Source organism: Aethalodelphis obliquidens, unplaced genomic scaffold, assembly GCF_003676395.1.
Source record: "Aethalodelphis obliquidens isolate GAN/ISIS:26980383/991018 unplaced genomic scaffold, ASM367639v1 scaffold90, whole genome shotgun sequence".
NCBI lineage: Eukaryota > Metazoa > Chordata > Mammalia > Artiodactyla > Delphinidae > Aethalodelphis > Aethalodelphis obliquidens.
In genome coordinates, this window is record NW_020838034.1 from 668,795 (window position 1) to 684,669 (window position 15,875).

Below are 15,875 nucleotides of genomic sequence, written 5' to 3' on the forward strand. Positions count from 1 at the left end.
AAGACCCAAAACAGCCAAAAATAAATAAATTAAATAAATTTATTAAAAAAAAAAAATAGAACCCCATTCACAGTTGCCTTCATTTAGACTTACACTACAAACAGGGAGTACTCATGATAAGACATCTGGAGCTTCCAGTTTCTGTTCCTCTTCATTTCCCAAAACCAGTGTCAAGCAATAAGGAAGATAAAGATCAGCAGTGGATCTAAATCTTTTGGTCAACAGAAGGAAATATTATAGTAATCCAAAACTTAATAGAACTGATATTAACAGGCCTAAAAGACAAGTTTTGCTCCTTGGAAATAAAATGACAGACTTCCTGAGTAGGAATTAAACAAGACATCACCACCAACAATAATAAATTAATGAAACAGTCTCCAATGCTCTTTTAATTCCAAAGGAGATGGTAACTTTGAACACATCTCATACCCTTGAATTAGTCAAATTTCCTATCACTGCTTAAGGATGTGTACGAAAACTAAGTTTGTTTCATTTTACTGCTGCCAGTAGGCCATGAATGTGGGATAAAATAAAGAATGTATGTAGGGTGATGGTACCACCAAAGGTAATCCCCTACTCTGGGCAAGTGAAGGCCTACTAATAAGTTCTAAGTTCACTAAACAAAATTTAAATCTATTGAATAAAACGAATCACCTTCACCCTAAAAACAGAGAAATGCAATGAAGAAGAAGATAAATAACTGAACAATGAGCAGAAAACTAGTTGGAAAGGAAATGAGTCGTAAAAGGCATTTGGTCTTATTTGTCTTAACATCCCCATTCCCTAAAAACTATATAACCCTGCTGATTTAGCAGTGTTTGGCTTTCTGCCTCTGCCTACTGGGAGTTTAACAAGAACTCCAGTAAGGAGTTTCCATGAGAACAGTCAGCTGGGAACTATATATGCTCCTTATTCCTGAAGTCGTCCTGATTTTAAAAGATTGTGGTGACAAGAAATCAACTTGTCAAAACTTTTACATTTAGACTGACAATTGAGAGGTTTGAAGGACATTTCAAAAAAGTAAAATTTGCTTCTAAAATGCATACTCCTCTTCCCAACAACTGGCTACAGTTACATGGCCAATAATCAAAATCCAAAGATATCTGCATTTAAGGAAGGAAATTCTAATAAGGCACAAAAGTGCTTTCAAAGGCACTTGAAGACAGTACTCATCACTGTCCAGCCACACTACTTCCCTCAAATTTAGATTTAAATTGAGTTGTTTTAGAAACTCTCATAGTCTGTTGGTGTGAATATATTAAATATAAATACAAATTATTGGAAGATAATTTAGTATCTAACAAAATTTTAAATGCGCATGCCCTTTGGTCTAGTAATTGTATGTCTAGGAATTTTACCTACAGATATACTAAAATGTATAAAGATGTATGTAAGATGTTTCACTGGAACCCTGGTTATGACAGTATTCCCACACACTGGAAACACCCTAAATGTTCCTCAGAGGGGACAGATTAAGTACAAATTAAAATATATCCATACAATGAAATATTGCACAGCCACTAAAACAATGACAAACATTGTATAATACACACACACACACGAAGAGTACAGCATAATGCTCAACAATTTTTTTTTTTTTTTTTGCGGCACACAGGCCTCTCACTGTTGTGGCCTCTCCCGTTGCAGAGCACAGGCTCCGGACACACAGGCTCAGCGGCCATGGCTCACGGGCGTAGCCGCTCCGCGGCACGTGGAATTTTCCCAGACCGGGGCACGAACCTGTGTCCCCTGCATCGGCAGTCGGACTCTCAACCACTGCGCCACCAGGGAAGCCCCAATACTCAAGAATTTAAGCGTAACAGTCAAACTTCCTGATTTTGTGTCCCAGCTCTTTTACTGACTAGGTATGTGACCTTAGGCAAATCACTTAAGCTCTCTGTGCCTCAGTTTTTTTAATCTGTAAAATGGGAATGATGACAACGTCTACCTTTAGAGTATTGTGAGGATTAAACAAGTTAATTAATATGAAGTGCTTAAAATAGTGCCCGCACATAGAAAAGCCCAGCAAATGTTAGTTATTACTAAAAACATATCCAAGGGAACTCCCTGGCGGTCCAGTGGTTAGGACTTGGAGCTTTCAGTGCCGTGGGCATGGGTTCAATCCCTGGTTGGGGAACTAAGATCCTGCAAGCCGCACAGTGCAGCCAGAAAAAACAAAAACAAAGAAACCACATATCCAAGGTATTAAATGGACATGGGCAAACAATTACAATGGCTAAAACTAAAACAACAGAAGTTGGGAAAGACACAGATAGATGGAATAAAGAGAGGTTTTGAAAATAGAATTTTCAGGATTTGGTAAGCTTAACTCACACTCTGACCCAAGCTGTAAAAGGTGCTGATATGTTGTTCCTCCTATGCTGGTTACTTAATTTATAAATACATTGTATCTAGTATTGCAGTTATTTTAATACCTGTCTTCTCTTCTGTACTATGTATCTTCTTGAGGACTGAGGCTGTATCATTTATCTTTACATACTCTACAACACCTATGTGTATGTCTTTTACACAGTAGGTGTACAATAAACGCCTAATACCTATGAATGTTCATATGAATATATGAATGGTCAGGCTTTTTCAGTTCCCCACAACCAGCCGATTTAAGTGGTTACAAAGTACACAGAGCTCATGGAAAAGAGACCCAAGTTTTCTCTTTAACTGTCATTTTCCTAAACCAAACCAGTCTTAGGAGAGAGAAAACCACCTGGGGTCTATACTCCAGGAAATGGAAAAATAACCCTGTTATCACTGATCAGGGCCTAGGATTTTCTGACATAATTTGGGATTTAGGATTACCGATGAAATTACAAAACAGACTTTATGAACCACGTAATCAGCATTCCTACAATAAGTTTAATAACCTAGCAGTACTCGAATTATGTTTACTCAATGCTGACTAAGAGAATAATAGCAATGAAAGTTATTAAAGAGCAAGACCTGCAGGCAATAGGAAAGGTATACAGCCATAAAGTCGAATATTCTTTCCCAACGAAGTTCTGGTATCCATGAAAAGATTTTCACCCTTAAAATTTTCATTTAAAGAATAAGTAAATTCTCTATATATAGATTTGAAAAAAATCTCCTATGTTATTAAATGAAAAAAAAGCAAGACGTGGAAAACTATGCCATCTTTTGCGTAAAAAGAAAAACTAAAAATAAACTCACATTTGCTTGCATATATATAAAAAACTCTGAAATGATAGAAAAGAAAGGAATAACAATGATGGGGCTTAAAACTAAGCAGCTGAGGGCTTCCCTGGTGGTGCAGTGGTTGAGAGTCCGCCTGCCGATGCAGGGGACACGGGTTCATGCCCCGGTCCGGGAAGATCCCACATGCCGCGGAGCAGCTAGGCCTGTGAGCCATGGCCGCTGAGCCTGCACGTCCGGAGCCTGTGCTCCACAATGGGAGAGGCCACAACAGTGAGAGGTCCACATACAGCAAAAACAAACAAACAAACAAACAAAAAAACTAAGCAGGTGAGAAACAATGATGAAAAACTTTTCACTGTGTATCTTGATTTTTTTTAAATTTGAACCAAACTTTTAACAATAAATAAAATGTCCCAACCATAACAAACAAATACATTTACAAGAACGAAAGCTATTTGGAGTAACCTTGTTTCTAACACCATAGAGAAAAATACTGTGATCCAAGGAGCTAGGTGAAATTAAAACTCTCCGTGATAGGAATCAGCTGCCACATTATAGTAACAGCATCCCATTCAGTTTAGTTTTATACTGTTTGGCCCAAAATAAAAAAGGATGTGAACAGAAAAACCCAGTCTAAAATTCATATGGCATCTCAAGGGATCCCAAATAGCCAAAACAATCTTGAAAAAGAAGAGGAGTCAGAGGACTTACACCTCCTGACTTCAAAATTTACTACAAAGCTAGAGTAACTGAAACAGTGTGGTACTGGCATAAAGACACATACAGATGAATGGAACAGAACAGAGACTCCAGAAATAAAGCCTTGCATATATGGTCAAATGATTATCAACAAGGGTGTCAAGGCCATTCAATGGAGAAGGGACTGTCTTTTCAACAAATGGTGCTGGAAAAACGGGATATCCACATGCCAAACAATAAAACTGGACCCTTACCTTAGAGCATATACAAACATTAACTCAAAATGGATCAAAGACCTAAATGTAAGAACTAAAAGTATAAAACTCTTAGAAGGAAACAGAGGAGGAAAAAGCTCATGACTTTGGAGTTGGCAAAAATTTCTTAATACAACACAAAAAATAGGCAACAAAAGAAAAAGTAAACTGGATCTCATCAAAATTAAAAATTTGGGGGACTTCCCTGGTGGTCCAGTGGTTAAGACTCCGTGCTCCCAATGCAGGGTGCCCAGGTTCGATCCCTGGTGAGGGAACTAGATCCCGCATGCCGCAACTGAAAGATTCCGCATGCCGCAACTAAGACCCGGTGCAGCCAAATAAACAATTTTTTAAAAAATTAAAAATTTTTGTGCATCAAAGGACACTATCAACACAGTAAAAGAATAATCCACAAAATGGGAGAAAACATTTGCAAATCATATATCTGATACAGGATTAATATCTAGTATAAGGAACTCCTACCACTCAACAAGAAGAAAACAAACAACCCAATTAAAAAATGGGCAAGGCCTTGAATAGACACTTCTCTACAGAAGATATATGAATGACCAATAAGCACATAAAAAGATGCTCAAAATCACTAATCATTAGAGAAATGCAAATCAAAACAATGAGATACCACTCCATAGCAATTAGGATGGCTTTTATAAAAACAAAAATTAAAAAAAAAAAGAAAGAAAATAGCCAGGTGTTGGTAATAAGAACATAGAGAAATTGGAATCCTCGTACACTGCTGATGGGAATGTAAATGATATAGTCACTGTAGAAAACAGTATGACAGTTCCTCAAAAAATTAAACATAGAATTGCCATATGATCCAGCAATTCCAATTCTGGGTATACACCCAAAAGAATTTAAAGCAGGGACTCAAACAGATGTCTGTACACTCATGTTCACTGCAGCATCATACACAATAGCCAAAAGGTGGAAACAACCGAAATGTCCGTTGACAGATGAACAAATAAACAAAACGCGGTAAAGTGTGTGTATACACACACACACACACACACACACACACACACAATGGAATATTAGTCAGCCTTAAAAAGGAATGAAATTCTGACACATGCTACAACATGGATGAACCTTGAAGGCATTATGCTAAAATGAAATGAGCCAAACACAAAAGGACAAAAATTGTATGATTCTACTTACGTGAAGTCCTTAGAGTAGTCAAATTTACAGAGACAAAGTAGAATAGTGGTTGCCAGGGGCTAAGGGGAGGAATAACATGGAATTATTTTTTAATGGGTACAGAGTTACTATTTGCCAGGCAGAAAGAAGTTAAAGGTCTTACAACTAGTAAGCAGCAAAGTAGAAATTTGAACCTAGGACTTTCCAACTGCAGAGCTATACTTTTAAAAGTGACCAAAACTCTAGTTTAACCAAAGAAGGAAAGATTTCAACTAATTATGTAAAAATACCCCCAAGATTAGTACCAATACTAGACTATTTTCTCATATCCAGACACCAGAATTAAATGTATGCACAACACCAAGAATGGTTGGTTCTGAAGGAGAACAACAGAGAGTGCAAAGTTTTTCAGAATAACCAGCAAAACCTAATGTGACACTCTAGGCAACACATGAAAGATGTGCTAAGCAGCCCCAGTAACAACAAAATTAAAATGACCACTTTCAAAGACTTCTTCAGATAATTCTTAAAGCTATAAAACAATGAGTAAAAATCTCACTGTTCTCCTCCAATACACCTCTGTACCATAAAAGTGCCCCTTATACAGTCATATTCACACTCTCAACCAAACTGAATCTAGAAGACAGCAAAGAAGTCACACATAACTAGAGACACTTCTAAGTTTTAATTTTTGATACAACTTTATCATATTGTATTTTACTCCCTCCTGTGAATATTATCAGGTATTCAGCCAGCCAGAATAGAAGGTTTAATCTGGAAATAGAAACTGCTCAGATTCTAACCTTGGTTATACTCTTCTGTGACATCTACCACTCTGTCTCTGACAAAACTGGGAACCTACAATTTAATACCAGATATATATCAAGACTTCGGTAGTATGAATGCAACAGTCAAAACAGTTCATTACAGATGGTACCCCTTCGTGTATAATAATTTATTAAATCTCAAAAAAAAAATTTTACACCACTATTTAAGCTAGAGACATCCTATTCCCTTGAACCCTCAAGGGTTTTCAAAGTTGCACTTGCTATTTTTAAGATGTCTCTGTCCACTGCAAGCACAGCTGTAAAAGATCCTTTTCCAGTCACCCATACTCCTTGAAAGCTTTCAGTTCAATATTAATGCATTATACAGAACTCAACTGGGAAATAGCTCTCCAAGCAGAAGGTGAAGAGTTAAAAATGGAGGCTAATGAAAACTTAAGACTGAATCCTAGTGCAGTAAGAGACCCATATTCTGGGCTTCCCTGGTGGCGCAGTGGTTCAGAATCCGCCTGCCAACGCAGGGAACATGGGTTGGAGAGCTGGTCCAGGAAGATCCCACATGCCGCAGAGCAACTAGGCCCGTGTGCCATAACTACTGAGCCTGCGCTCTAGAGCCTGCAAGCCACAACTACTGAAGCCCGCGTGCCTAGAGCCCGTGCTCCGCAACGAGAAGCCACTGAAATGAGAAGCCCGCACACTGCAACGAAGAGTAGCCCCCGCTCGCTGCAACTAGAGAAAGCCCGCGCGCAGCAACGAAGACCCAACGCAGTCAAAATTAATAAATAAAATTAATAAATTTATATATTAAAAAAAGAGAGACCCATATTCTAGTTTCCATTCACTTGGCAGAAAATATCTGGATTTAATATACTCTTAAGAAAGCAAAACTTTCAAATTCACAATGCACTCAGACAAGGAACTCAGCAAGCATTCTTTACTAACTGAATTATAAAATGAGAAAAGAAGAGCATTAGAGTAACATAATAATTATTCATGGACACTACTACATGAGAAGAGTGTCATACTACTCACATCAGATTTCCATAGAATCTAATATAGGGTCTTCTAGCCAACCTGTCCAGGGCAGTAACAATACACATGACCAACTGCTTCAATCCATTTGATAGCAACAATCAATCTAGCCATATACATGTTAAAGAGTGGTTAGAAAAGTGCCCCTCCCTCCAAAAGATGTTATTCTCTTGGGGAAATATTTTCAACGTTTTTCACTGGTAGCTCAACCTATTTAGTGGTGCACACCATTCAGGTAACCTTTATGCCTTTAAAGAACATAGGACAAATTTCTCAAAGTTTTGTTTTAATTTCAAGACTAATGTATCATCTTTAAAGGACCGAAAAAAATCAAAGGTATTGTTCCTTCTTGCCTCTGATCCCCAGGTCTGCCTGCATGACTCACAGAAGAGAAAGAATGGGGGGCTTTACAGATTTCTTAGTGTGATACTACCATCTTTACAGAAAGGAAGGGTTTCTTGCTCCTGGCTCAAGGGATTCTGCTCACTCACAAAGCTGAAACCTTACTCTCCTGCTTCCTAGAACGTTAGATGAAAGAAGGTGGGGGCAGCAGCTCAGTAACAGTTATCCTCCTGAGAACTCACTGAAGGTGAGGGCCAAGCTGGATGAGCTGTGCCATTTGCCTTAGAAGATTCATATGGAAAAAAACCGCAGCCTCCAAACCAGTGAAGTTTCTAAAATATACCTAGTCTAAGGCCACCATACTAGTTCTCTGAAAAACCAGCACACTAAAGCAGTTAATTCCCTCATTCAAGAGTGACAACCCTTCAACAACAACAACAACAACAACAACCCATGAAGAACTACAGGGAAGCAGAATATCAAGGTGCAGTACTGTCTTCTTGAAGAGATGCTCTTTCATGGTCAAATAAGTTCCAGAAGCTTTGCATCCTTTAGCCATTCTTTTACCACTCCTAATACACAATGTATATTTAGGCACGCAAGGCTCTGGGACATTATGTTGTAAAGAAATCTGCCTTAACTTAACGCAGAATTTTTCAAAACCCTATTTGACATTATATTTTCATATAAGACCTATTAATATTGAGGAAAACTATCTTTCTTTTGTTTGTTTTGTTTTTGTAAAGGCAAAACAAAACTCTATAAGAAGCGTTAGGAGAATGGTAAGATCACAACTTTTGGAGTCAGGCAGAGTTGTTCAAATACTGGATTCACCACTTTTATTAATTTTTGAGATTCTAGCAAAATGACAACCTCTCTGGGAATTGAGTTTTCTCATCTGTAAAGTGATCATAATATCTCCCTCACAAGAGTTACTGTAAGAATTTAAATAGCATAAAGCCTTACACAAAGAAAGTGCTCAACAAATGAGTTTATATTTACATTTTAAAAATTCCCTTCAGGGACTTCCCTGGTGGCGCAGTGGTTAAGAATCTGCCTGCCAATGCAGGGGACACGGTTCGAGCCCTGGTCCAGGAAGATCTCACATGCCGCGGAGCAACTAAGCCCATGAGCCACAACTACTGAGCCTGAGCTCTAGAGCCCACGAGCCGCAACTACTGAGCCCATGTGCCACAACTACTGAAGCCGGCACACCTAGGGCCCGTGCTCTGCAACAAGAGAAGCCACCACGATGAGAAGCCCATGCACTGCAATGAACAGTAGCACCTGCTCGCTGCAACCAGAGAAAGCCCCCATGCAAGAAACACCCAGCGCAGCCAAAAATAAATTAAATAAATAAATAATTTTAAAAATTCCCTTCAAGTTCCAAAAGTTGCAAAAATGCAATTTTTAAAAATCTGACGGAAAAACTACAGAATCCATGACTGAAATACTCCCTGAGAAGTGTAATTTCTCAGGATTTTGCAAACTTTTTAATCCACTGGACTGAGAAAGGCTTTAAATTCGCCACATTTAAGATGATATAGGGGGACTTCCCTGGTGGCACAGTGCATAAGACTCTGCACTCCCAATGCAGGATGCCCAAGTTCAATCTCTGGTCAGGGAACTATATCCCACATGCATGCTGCAACTGAGAGTCCAAATGCCATAACTAAGGAGCTGGCGAGCTGCAACTAAGGAGATGCCTGCCACAACTAGGACCTGGTGCAACCAAATAAATAGTATTTAAAAAAAAAAAGAATGATATACAGGAACACACTACACCTACTGATAAAAATGGATATGAACAGAACACATGTTGTAGAAGAGTATTTATGGTTTCAGTGATAAAAAGGGCCTTACATGAATATAAACAAGAAAAAATGAGTTGTGAGAAAAGCTCAGCTTGTGTCAGTACATAATAACTAACAACTGTACAGTGTTTTAGCTTATAAAACATCTTTACATGCATAATCTCATTTGACTGACAAAGAGACCTAGTTAAACAGATAAAGCAGCTACTGATCCTCATTTCTACGCTGAGAAAACTATGGCTTGGAGACTTTAAGTGACTCAACCAAGGTCACACAGATGATAAAAAGAACCAAGACTCCAAACTTGTTCTTCTGCTCCCAGAACATAACAAATAGGGCATCTTCTAAATGTACGCAGCATTTTCTCAACCTACAGAATTATTCATATTTTAAAATACTTTTTGGGTGACAGGCACCATGATAGGCACTGGAGACACAAAAGTAAAAAGACATGCTATCTCTTTATTTCAGAATGTTGTCAGACCACTGGGGGAGACAAGCAATATTTATAAATTACAGTGAGATCAAAGAAGAAAGCATATCTAAGTCTCTTTGGGCAAGTCAAGGAAGGCTTCCCAGAGACAGCAGCATTTGAGATGAAATTTGGTAGCTGATCTGGGAACTAAAAGAACTGTATTTGGAGGACTTCCCTGGTGGCACAGTGGTTGGGAGTCAGCCCGCCAATGCAGGGGACATGGGTTTGAGCCCTGGTCCAGGAAGATCCCACATGCCACAGAGCAACTAAGCCCGTGCACCACAGCTGCTGAGCCTGCTCTCTAGAGCGTGCAAGCCACAACTACTGAGCCCGTGTGCCAAGAGCCCGTACTCTGCAACAATAGAAGTCACCGCAATGAGCAACTCACACACCGCAACGAAGAGTAGCCCCTGCTCACCGCAACTAGAGAAAGCCCGCACACAGCGATGAAGACCCAACGCAGCCAAAAATAAATAAATTTTTTAAAAAAAGAATATAAGAACTGTATTTGCTCATGTATAAACTGTAAAGGGAGAAAAGTAAGGCTGGATAGAAAAACAAAGGTCAAGATTTACAAAGGGGCTTTGATATTATGCAGAGTACCTTTAAATGATTGGAAACTATTGAATACCTTTGAGAAGGCCAAGTAGAATAATCAGATCTCCATTAGACTATTCTGAAGAGAATATGATTGAGAGTTTAAAAGGAAACGACTAAAAACAAACAGAACTGTAAGAGATCATGGCAATATTCCAAATAAGAGTTGCTATGGTCCTGAATTAGGAGACCCGCAACGGAGATACAGAAAAAAGGTATAGATTCAGAAATATTTGGAAAGTAATGGATAAGGGAGAGAGAGAGAATTGACAATGATGCTCTCATTTCTGCCTTAGGTGACTCAATGAATCACAAAATGGGAATAGATGATGAAAATGCTGAGCTTGAGGTACCAATGGAATACAGAGATGGATATGTCTAGCACAAAGCAGACAACTGGAAACAGAGGGCTGGAGTTTAGGAGATGTGATAATATATGTGAATATATATGAAGATTTTTTTCCATAATCAAGTGTTATTTACCATTTCAATGGGAAGGCAATCATTTTATCATCGTTATTTGTATAATGCTTCAAAGTTCAAAAAACATTTTAATATCCTGTATCATACCACATTTCATAGTTTTGTTATAAACAAATACGAAGTTTGGAAAAGTTATTATTATTCCTATTTGATCAAGAAATAGTTATTGAGTATTAACTATATGCCAAACACTGCACTAGGCATTAAACAAAACACCAGAGTAAATCCATGCTTTCATAGACCTTCCATCATACCAGGGGAATCAATAAGCAATAAATGTAACAAATAAGTGTGTTAGAAAGCTGTAAGTGCTGTATGAAAAAGAAAGAACAGAGAAGGATTACAAGTGAGGGGTGGAAGCTAAAGGTGAAATTTTAAATAGGGGTAGGATAAAGTCTCATTGAAAAGGTGACATTTAAACAAAGGCTTGACTGAAGAAGGTAAGAAAATTAGTCATTTGTATTATCTCTGTGGGAAAAACTAGTTATTTCCCACTAGAGGGAATAACTAGTGCAAAGGTCCTGAGATAGAGTGTGGCTAATGCACTTAAGGAACAAGTCAATGTGGCTGGAATGGAGTGAGCAAAAGGGAGGATGACAGGAGATCAAAAAGAGAAGAATAGGGAGAGGCAGATCATGTAAGACCTTAGAGCCCAAGGTAAAGACTGGCTTTTACTGTGCAAGAAACGGGAGTTCAAAAATTTGGAGGCTTGGGAATTCCCTGGTGGTCTGGTGGTTAGGACTCCATGCTTTCACTGCTGAGGGCCTGGGTTCGATCCCACAAGCCACGCGGCCAAAAAAAAAAAAATTTAGGAGGTTTACCCAAAATCCTGTATCAAATAAATGGTAAAGCTAGGATTTGACCCGGGATTTCTAGACTCTCTACGCTTGTGTTCTGCTATTCCAATTTGCCACTTATTAGCCCACAAACTCCCTCCAAGGAAGTCTGAATTTAAATATCCTCAAGAAGCTAACTTTATAACTACCTTCTAGGTTAGAGATGCACAACCTCTCCAATTAACATTTCTAATCCCTCACAACCATAATGAGAATTTACTAATCCTAAAGTCTAATCTAAATCCTAATATCCAGCCTATTTTTTGGTAGATTACAAACTCCACCTTCCCCATAAATGAGACAAGATCAAGAAAGCTTTATTAGGAGGCTTAAAGCATGGCTTTCAGGTTCAAGTAACTGAATTACTTTTAAAAATGTATACTAGCCAGATGTGAAAAAAAAACAAGAGAATGGCTCAGGAATGCCAAAGTATTGTCATTTTCCTTAATCGTTTACTGTTAGTATTAATAACAACTAAGTTCACATGTAGTCAAAGAAGCTTCTGCAATTATTATGACTCTTTAAGGTCTGGGATTTGACCATTTCATACCCCAAAATTAACAAAATATGTGTCCTCATTCATCTGTTGCTTTTGGTACAAGCCAGAACTCTTGATAGCGTCTTGCCGGTTGATGGCAACTTACGGCAAACACCAGAGGATTATGAGGGAGACATCAAACATTACTGAGATACCATCTAGAAGTATATCAGACTGGTTAAGCCCTTAATGACCCTGGGTCACTCCTTTCCTACTGAATAAACTCAAACCGTATAGGGATATTTCATATATCCATAAAAGAGAAGGTAAAAGATGGAACATGAAGAAGGAGCACTTCAAATCAAATCTACTCTTCAGAGGCTTTCATCACTACTACGCAAATATAGGAGGCTCTCTGCTTCATGGACTCTGGAGCCACCAAAATCCCCAACCAGTACCTACAGAAAAAACATCACAGGGATTACTGAAGATAAACTATATGGCTAACAGAAGCTTCCCCCCACCAAAGCCAGTTCTTTTCAACAGAAGCTGAACTTCCTTATGTATCCAATTCCCAGGATTGCTTGCTTAGCCAATGCAAGAGAACTGCAACTTCGTGTGGCACTGCCTGATAGGCTGGATTTTTCCTGAGCAAAAGGTGAACAGCTTTATGCCAGGACTAGATTTATAGTCAATCTGACTCTGTGTCTTTTTTTTCTTCCCCTCTAAACTGTCTCAGAAAATGCCTGGCTATTGTGCCTTAATATGTAATGAAGCAGAGCTTTAAGTACTGCAAGTGGTCTGGAGAAGAAAGTCCTTCAGTTCCAGTATGGCTCAAATCATGATTTATCGAGCAATTGTTTTAATCAACCAAAGCTGGTTTGGCTTTTCTCAATGAACTAAATGAGCATCCTGAGCTGAGTGCAGAGGGGCTACTTGTCAGCATGACTCCCAATGAGGTGGCTAACATGGAATAAGCTCCAGAGTCTAGAAACCAGGACAGCACAGCTGCTGTTCCCCTAAATATGCACCTTCAGCTTGACGGGTGGGGGAGGTAAGGAAGGAAGGAAGAATCAGTAAATTGAAACAAGAGGGACATCCCTGGTGGCACAGTGGTTAAGAAGCCGCCTGCCAATGCAGGGAACACGGGTTCGAGCCCTGGTCCAGGAAGATCCCACATGCCTTGCAGCAACTACACCCGTGCGCCACAACTACTGAGCCTGCGCTCTAGAGCCCACGACCCACAACTACTGAAGCCCACATGCCTAGAGCCTGTGCTCCACAACAAGAGAAGCCACCGCAATGAGAAGCCTGCGCACTGCAACGAAGAGTAGCCCTGGCTCTGGGCAACTAGAGAAAGCCCTCGCACAGCAAGGAAGACTCAACATAGCCAAAAATAAATAAATTAAATTAAATTAAAATAACAACAGGCCTAGTTTACATACAACATACGAGATAACGCTTAATCCAGAGGTCCCAGCAGAAGATTAGGATACTATTATTGACACACTGACTCTTCTTCCACACTGCTGTTCTCTAAACAAAACCCAACCTGGAGATCTGGGTGGGGGTGGGGGGAAGGTGGGGGTGGTGGGTGGTAAGGAGAGACATTAGTCCAAAAAAGGGGAGGCAGGCAGCACACAGACTTTTGAATGTACTTTTAAGACTGAAATTCAGAACAGAATTCTCACGTTTCCCTTCCCCACCACCCTACGGCCTTACGCTAAACACGGCAGTAAAAGTTACTGCCATAACTTACATCTGAAGTGCTGATCAGGGAACCTGGTTAACGTTGTTCCTAGACAAGTATTTGAATGTAGCCTCTATTCAGACCCTACTGGGACTGCCTCTAAACAGGAAGTTAACAGACATCACACATAGGCAGGGAAGGCAAACCACAGTGTCAAAAAGATGGATTCTGCTGTCAGCTACTCATCACTCTCACCTCATCAAAAGTGTTCTCAAGTCAGGAATAGGCAGGACAAAAGTCCATAAGCCTCACCTCTTCTCAAACTGGGTCACTCAGCCTAAAGGTCCAGCCTTCTGATTCCTGCTAATTAATACTTATCTACTTCATTCCTTACCATGATGACTACCACTGCCACTAGACTAAAAAACTATATTCCTCTTAAAACGGAACACAGTACTACCAAATCAGTACTCCCATTAACTCGTTATTTATACAGCCCACCTGCTTAAAAAGCCCAAGGAAAGACTATTCTTGACCCAGCCCATTCCAAAACAGTCAGAGACTGAATATCAGTCACAAAAAGGCAGCACCATTTCCAACAGGTGTGGGCCTTTGCTCAAAATATATTGAGCCTGTCCAAAGCACCACCTTTACCAGCTCCAGCAGTAGCCTCTTTCCCAACCAAGCACCAACAGAAATGCTACTACAGGACAATACCCTACCGAGACTGCTCCAACACCAAAAATATGAATCCAAATGGTTATCTCAAGGAAGAGTTTAAATCAGTGTATCAAAGAAGGAGCAGTAAAGTTAGCACTAAACTCCCAAATAGGATAATCTCCAACATACAGACAACAACATATAGACAGCCCGCTGCTGCAAGAAAACAACCAGAAGTCATCTGTACTGGGATGGGGACTGGATGGCTGGAGAACACAGGTGAGAGAGAGAGAGACTTCTTTTCACTTTGTATCACATGCATGCACTGTCTTTTTTAAAAATAATTTTGAGAGAAAAATGTTTTAAAAACTCAAAAGCATCAGCTCTTCTCCCAACACAGATCTGTTAAACCGGCTTTTACTCCAGCTGCTGCAAGTTCAAATCTCTTTCAGTCTGGCCTGAAAGCACTACTCTTTTCCTTTGCTGAAACACACTACGTTAAGCATCTCCCTGCTCTCTTCACACGCACACAAAAGCCCTCTAAATAATCATTTATTAGAAATGAGAAAACTGGTTCTCGGAAGGCTACCTGATTCTCCAGATGACAGCAGCAGAAAAGGCTGATAGCTAGCTCAGTTAGCATCCACATGCCACCCACCCACCATCAATGCCTCCATCTCCACTTCAGGGCCAGCCCTATGAACTAACACCTTGTGTGTGGAGGGAAGTTGATGCTAGGGAAGAATCCAAGGAGGCTACCATACCTTTATGAAGGGGAAAAGTGCCTGGGCCGGCGAATGGCACCGAAAGCTCTGAACTCATAGGAGTGGCTAGCTCCTTACAGCAGGGAGGCAAAAAGTACTCTAAGTCCGGATTTGGTTTAGTAAAAGGTAAGTTCTAGTTCCATCGACCCTCAGGCACTGAGCTGGGATACAGATCCAGTGGGTCCCAGAAGCCCGGCTGAAGAAAGGGGTAGTTTAGTCCCTACAGAAGACAAGTACCCACACAGGCTTAGACAATTCCCTTCTAAGGGAGGACGAGGGAACGGTGGACGATGAAATAAAGGAGTAAGGTTCTGCGTTCCAGATCCCTTCGCCTTAAGAAAGGTAATCATCCCGTGCTTCCTTCACCCTTAAGGATCCCCCATTTGTCCCAACCGCCAGCAAACACAAGACTGAGAGCAGGGAGCGGCCCCCGCACCCTGAGGGCACCACTGGGGGTGGAGAGAGTTAAGGGGGGGCGCGCTAGAGAGGAAGGAGGGGAGCATGGCGGGCCTGAGGCAGTGAGTGAAAGCGGGGAAGGCGGGGGAAACGGGGCGCGAGGGAGGGGAGAAAGAGTAAAAGGAGAAGAAATGAAGGGACACGAGCTGGGGGCGCGCGAGGCCGAAGTGAAAGACCGGGGCGC

At 40.3% G+C, this 15,875-nt stretch overlaps 1 protein-coding gene across 3 annotated transcripts in view; it reads right to left on the reverse strand.

The window, feature by feature from the left end:
* Positions 1-15,875, reverse strand: part of GATAD2B (GATA zinc finger domain containing 2B) — an 83,967-nt gene that overhangs the window by 67,591 nt on the left and 501 nt on the right. The gene's annotated exons all lie outside the window — the stretch shown is intronic.